This window comes from Chrysochloris asiatica, unplaced genomic scaffold (genome assembly GCF_000296735.1).
Source record: "Chrysochloris asiatica unplaced genomic scaffold, ChrAsi1.0 scaffold00205, whole genome shotgun sequence".
NCBI classification, from domain to species: Eukaryota; Metazoa; Chordata; class Mammalia; order Afrosoricida; family Chrysochloridae; genus Chrysochloris; species Chrysochloris asiatica.
The window spans coordinates 3418691-3426127 of NW_006408723.1; positions in this window are offsets into that span (position 1 = coordinate 3418691).

Genomic DNA, 7437 nt, shown 5'->3' on the forward strand with positions numbered 1-7437 from the left:
TCAAGTTGTCTTTGACTCCTAGTAGCCCTGTGCATAACAATGATATATGACTCAGTCCTGCACCATCCTTACAGTGGTTTTTACATTTGAGCTCATTGTTGCTGCCACTGTGCCAATCCATCTCACTGGGAAGCCTTCCTTTTTATCACCATCCCTCAACTTTACCAAGCACAATGTCCTTCTCCAAGGACTTGTCACTCCTATTATTATTTATGCAGTATGAGAGATAAAGTCTCATCATCCTTGCTTTTGAGAAGTATTCTGGCTATACTTCCTCCAAGACAGATTTGTTTGCTCTTCTGGCAGTCCATTGTACTTTCAACATCCTTCTCCAACACCATAATTCAAATGCATCAATTCTTCTAAGGTCTTCCTGATTCATTGTTTAACCTTCATATGCATACGAGGCTATTGAAAATACCATAGTCTTAGTCGGGCACATCTTAGTCCTCAAAATGACATCTTTGCTCTTTTAACACTTTGAAGAGGTCTTGTGCATATTTGTTTAATGTGATACATCATTTGATTTCTTGACTGCTGCTTCCATGAGAATTAATTGTAGATCTAAGCAGAATGAAGTCTTTGACAACTTCAATCTTCTCTCCATTTATCATTATGTTATTTACTGGTTCAGTTGTAAGGATTTTTGTTTACATTGAGGTGCAATTCATACTGAAGGCTGTGGTCCTTGATCCTCATCAGTAATTATTTCAAGTCCTCTTTGCTTTCAGCAAGCAATCTGCAGATCACAACTTGTTAATGGGTCTTCCTCCAATCCTGATTCCAGGCTCTTCATATAATCCAGTTTCTCATATTATTTATTTACCATACAGATTGAGTAAGTAAGGTGAAAGAATATAGCCCTGGCAGACACCTTCCTGGTTTTAAACCATTTAATATCTCCTTGCTCTGTTCTAAATGACTGCATCTTGGTCAATATACAGGTTCCTTGTGAACACAATTAAGTGTTCTAGAATACCTGTTCTTGGCAATGTTATCCATACCTTGTCATGATTCACACATTTGAAAGTATTTGACTAGTCAATAAAGCACAAGTAAACATCATCATGGTATTCTCTGCTGTTTGCCAAGATCCATCTGATGTCAGCAATGGTATCCTTCATTCCATGATCTCGTCTGACTCTGTCTTGAATTTCTGGCAGTTCCCTGTCAATGTACTGTTTCAACTATATTTGAATCATCTTCAGAAAAATTTTACTTTCATGTGATATTAATGATGCTGTTCAATGATTTCCACATTCTTTGGAATGGACACAACTATGGATCTTTTAATCAGTTGGCCTGGTCACTCTCTTCAAAATCTTGTGGCAGAGATGAGTGAGTGCCTCCAGTGATGCATCAGTTTTTGAAAGGTTTCAGTTTGTATTCTGTCAGTTTCTGGAGGCTTGTTTTTTTTGCCAATACCTTTAGCACAGCTTGCATTTCTTTCTTCAGTACCATATGTTCTTGATCATACTCTACCTCTTGAAATGGTTGAATATCAACCATTTCTTTTTAGTACAGTGATTCTGTGTAATCCTTCCATTTTCTTTTGATGCTTTCTGCGTTCAATATTTTGTCCATGTAATTCTTCAATATTGCAAATGTAGACTTTATTTTTTCCTTCAATTCTGTCAGTTTGAGAAATACTCAGTGTTTTCTTCTCTTTTGATTTTCTAACTCCAGGTCCTTGCACATTTAATTATAATACTTGACTTTGTCTTCTGGAGCTGCCCTTTGCAATTTTATATTCAGCCCATTTACCTCCTCATTTCTTCCAATTGTTTTAGCATTACTATACTAGAGGTCAAATCTCAGAGTCTTGTTTGACATCCACTTGGATTTTTTCTTTCTTTTCTGTCTTTTTAATAACTTTCTTCCTGTATAATGTTCTTGATGTCATCCCACAGCTCTTCTGGTCTTCAATCATTAGTGTCTCACTCATCAAATCTGTTCTTGAGATGGTCTCTAAATTCAGATGGAATATGTTCAAGGGCACATTTTGGTTTTTGCAGATTTGTTCTCATTTTCTCCAGCTTCAGCCTGAACTCACATATGAGAAATTGATGATCTGTTACAGTGTCAACCCTGGTCTTGTTTTGGTTGATAATATTGAGCTTTTCTACCATCTCTTCCCACAGATACAGGTATTTAAAAAGTATTTGCAATGAAAAAGTCATTATTGTTGTAAGTGCCATCAAGTCAGTTCCAACTCATAGTGACCCTGTATAGAGTTTCCAAGGAGCAGCTAGTGGATTTGAACTTGTGGTTCACAGTCCAATGCTGATTCTACAGCATCTCACCAGGAGTCTTGTAAATTCTATCATGTGATTTCTATCATTATTTCTATTTCAAGGTAGTGTATGATGTCTTAAAAACCCAGTGGGGGACAGGGATAAACTCAATCAGCAGGCATTAGTAGTTTCTACTCAAAGTCTATACAGAAGAAATCACTTTTGTAATGGTGATCAAAAGAATCTCTACAGAAAATCATGATCAATAGGGAGGATTTGTGAGGGCACATTAAAATTGAGATGCTTGAAACCATAAAAAAAAAAAAAAAAAAGACTGATCTTGGTGTGAATCAAGGCTTCTGTTTTAAATTACATTTTAGGTTAATCCTCTTTCCACCTTCTTATGAATACAGCCTGTAAAATAGAGCCTTAAGAATTGCCTGTAAAACTTTAAATCACCCTCAGTTGACAGCTAATTGTGTGGTTTATGAAGAAATGTTTGTCAGGAAATATTTACCAGGATAGTCTTAGGAGAATGCTTGCACAGCATGCCACAGGAAGAATGTGTATATAGATTGTTAGTTTGGTTCCAGGAAGTCAATGCTAGAAAATAGATTAGCTAAACTTACAAAATTTTAACACTATAGTCTTATAACTATATGCAATTCCTAGCCTCAATTATTGTGGCCATGTAACCCCTTTCCCACTTCTTTATTAAAGTTTCTCTCTCCTTCAGAATGTTGGCACACTTAGCTTCTCTTGGTGGACTCTGTCTCCCCAGTTTGTACTGGATCTATTCTTCAGTAAACCTTGCCACTTGTGCTTTAACCAAGCACCAGATCTTTTTCTTGAGCCCTGGTCTTGTGCTATGAGATAAACACTGGACTGCTAATAACAATGCCAGCTGTTCAAACCCACCATCTGCTCCTTGGAAACCCTATATAGATTGCTATTAGTTGGAAATGGATTCAATAGCACTTAACAACAGCAACAACAAGATCCTTTCTATAACACAAAATAGTGGAGATCTTTAAAGATAAAAATCAGATCAATATGGTAAACACGGATGTTAAGCATGACAAATCTTGTCTTTATTAGAAATTAGGTGGATTCCCAATATGAAAGAATAATAAATAAGTTTTCTCTATTATGGAAGAATTTTTAAATGTCAAAATATAAAAATCACAGTGAGAGCACACCTAAAATTGCCTGGAAAGATGAATATTTGTCTGACATATGTATTAACAAGAGGCAGATTCATCTGTACTGTAGTAAGAGACCAAAAGTCTTAAACCTATCTTTGAGCAAGATGGTTGGGTGGAGAAAAGACTTGTATTTCCAAAGCAAGTTGATGAACCTTTAAAAAGAGCAGTCAGGAAATCAAATGGCATAGTGAATTACACAAATCTGGACTGCTAACCACAAGGCTGGCAGTTCAAACCTACCAACTGCTCCATGGAAACCCTATACAGGGTCGCTATGATTCAGAACTAACTCAACAGCATTTAACAACATGACGAATTTGTAGTCCTGGTGTGGCACTGTAGGATAATCACTTGACTGCTAACCACAAGGTTAGAAGTTCAAACCCACTGGCTACTTCTCAGAAACCCTACACAGGGTTGCTGTGAGTCAGAACCAACACGATGGCACTTAACAGCAACAGTAGTATAATGAATTTGTTAGTAATGTTAAATCACGTGTCCTCTTTGCATCCAGAGTCTATGGTTTTATTTGTGGAGGATCTAGTTGATATAAAAATCAGGAAACTCTTAAGGATTCAGCTGAGACCTGGGCCCTCCAATGCCTTTATGGCTGGGGAATGTTAGGAGGCTGCAGTCTTGAAAACTTTGGGGTCTTACTAGACCTGTCCTCATACAGTGAAATTATGCATTGGACTGATACTGTAAACACTTTTGAAGAATTGGAAACAAGTGAGATATTGTGTCATCAGGTGTTAACCCCACAGCCTTTGCTTCCTTTGTCAGGTCCTTACTTCCCTAGCTGAAAGGCAGTGCAGATGATGCCATGTTTTACAACTTGTCTCAAAATATGACAATGATAACTGACTCCACAGCTAAGACCATATAAGCTCAAAAGAAGTTTCTTAATTCTTTAACTAGGGTAGTGATCAAAGATAGAATTGTTTGAGATTTTCTTCTAGCTCTATAAGGAAGTGACTGTGGGATAGCTAACTTTTCTTGTTTCACATGAATACGTTCCACTGAACACATTGAACATGCTGTCACTAAAATCCAGCAATTAGAAGACTGGTTATACCAAGTAGAATGTCATTATAACTGGGTATCTAATGTAGGATCTTGGATATATTCTTAAATCCAAACAGGAATTATAATTTTAATTATGATTGTTGTTTTCTGTGGAATGATCAAATGTATTACATATTGTTTTCAATCTACCAACATTCACTCCCTCTACAGAATAATGCTTCTAGAAAGACTTTCCTCTGACTGTAAAAAATAATCAGGATATGGAGCCCTGACCCACTCAATACAACTGCTGACATTTCTCAAACACACTTACTCCATCAGTCAATCAATCACCCCTGCTGACTATAATTAACACTAACTAGAGCCTTAGATATGGCATGGTGAAGACCTGGAAAGAGATCATTGTAAGACATGGTCAGAGAAAATCCATGCAAAACGTCCATAGGAAGGCAAATGAGAAGCCATTAATACGATCAAAAGGGATATTGTTAAATGAAATAAAAATTTAGTCATGTGGTTGACAAAATGGTATTAGTTGTCCAGTGGACACCACCCCTCCAAAGAGTTTCTTTATTGAAACTTCCTCCTACCTTTTCTATAAATCAGGCTATCCTCATTGACCAATGAGATTCTGACAGAGTCACCCTCTAAATCAATGAAATCCTGGAAGCTCTTCATTATTAAATTATATAAGTCAATCAGAAATGAACATTTTTGCCTCAGTATTTTTGTCAATAAAAAGCCAATCATTGGTGATACTTGGCAGAGTACCTTTCCACATAGTCTTTGTTGCTGCCTGTTTGGTGCAATTCTTCTGCCTAATAAACCTTATCTAATAGATTGATTTTATTATTGACTTGGTTTCTTCTGACAGCATATTGCATAGTGGCCAGCACTCATCTTTCAGTTTGTACCATGGTCACCTAAGTGTTGCTGTAAGGTTGGAAGCTAAGCCACTAGTATTTCAAATACCAGTAGTGTCACCCAATGTAAATGCATTTCAGTAGAACTTCCAGATGAAGACAGCCTAAGGAAATATGACTGGCAATCTACTTCCAAAAATGTGCCCATGAAAACATTATAAACTATAATTGACCACTGTTTGATACACTTGCTTGAAGGTACATAATCAGAAGGGCTCAATCACTGGAGGAGATTACCATATTTGGTGATATAGTGGGCCATTGAGGTGATGGACACCCTTGTTGCAATGGATTGAAAAAATAGCTACAATACACAAAGATCCTGGTGATAATGAGGATGACTTAGGACTGGGCAATATTCCATTCTGTTGTATATAGGTTGCCATGAGTTGGAATTGACATGATGGCAGCTATCTACCTAGGTTTTGTTGTTGTTAGGTTCCATGGAGTCAGTACTGACTCATAGCAACCCTATACACAACAGAATGAAACACTGCCTAGTACTAGGCCAACCTCACAATTGTTGCACTACCTGAGCCCATTGCTGCTACCACTATGCCATCTCATTGGGGGGTCTTCCTAATTTTCTCTGACCCTCCATGTTACCAAATATGTTATCCTTCTCCAGGGACTAGCCCCTCTATCTAGATAGAGTTGGCTAACTGCTCTACATGGCTATTCAGAAATCTAGGCAATTTCCATCTTTTAACGGCACTTTCCTCCTACGACTTGGAGTTTTACATACTGGCAGATGAGAAAAGGAAACAGTGATTGTGTATGGAAGAAATTACAGGCAGGTCAAGGATAGGGTAATATCTTCTTTACTCATTCTTCATTAGCCAGAACCCACTCATATGGCCTTACCTGACTCGAAGAGAAGATAGAAGACTGTATCTTAGTGTGCCAGGAAGGATAGAGAACCTAGGTATTGGTGAGAATTTACCATTTCTGCCATACCAACTTAACCTCTCAAATCTAGAAAGTATATCCATGATTCTAACATGTCTATCAACAGAGAAGAAAACAAAAACAAATATGAAAACAAGTAGACCAACGCTAAAACCTTGGCAGAAAGAAAACATGGTTTTCAGAGTGATTTCCAAGCGAATCTATTCCAGACAGAACCTGTTATGACTCATAATCCCAAACCAATGGTCAGCCTAGCTAAGGGCTCAACACTGTCTCTCAGGAATGGTGTCCATCACCATGTAAAAACTATTTAATAATAAAGGGCACTGAGCCCTTTTGCTTGGGAGGACCACAACATGTCATCAAAGTTATTCTGTAGAACTAGGCATTGATCCAAGAAGGCCTGATTAAGAAGTACTGGATTAGACATCTGCTCATTTGAGATGTCTTCTGTTATTAAGGCATATGTCTCTCCCCTTATCATGTGCCTTAATAATAGAAAAAAGGATGCCCTAGATAATTCTGGCTACCAGAGCCCTGACGAATTGCCTCTGAAAACCTTGGAACCCCCTAAAGACCTATTAGGAGTCAAGCCTCATTTCTTCAGTAAGCACTGGTCATGACTCCCTGGGTAGAAGCCATGGTTTCTAAAGGTATAGCTCACCCAGATAATGCCCAAATTAGTTGAGACATGTCCTGGAGAAAGCCTTCTTTGAGAGAATGATGGTGCTTCTGCTCATGGAGTAGTGGTGGTGGTGGTGTGCCTTGATGTTGGTTCTGACTCATAGTGACCCTGCAGAGGGTTTCCAAGGCTTTAAATCTTTACAGGAGCAGAAATCCTCATCTTTTTCCCATGGAATGGCTGGTAGTTTCGAACTGCTGACCTTGTGGTTAGCAACCCAACTCATAACCACTACACTACCAAAGCTCCTCACATATAATGTAGAATCATTTTTTAAAAAGCAACCTGACACACACATCACTGATAGGGGGAAGTGGGGTAAAAGCAGCAATGACGCGGCAAGCTAAGCCCTACAATGTTCGGTGGGCTTCTGTGGACCCGGATGGGGACCTAGTTGGCCAGCAGTGGGGAGACCTGGGGACTCTTGGGCCCAGAGTCAGTGGTGTGGCCACAGAGGA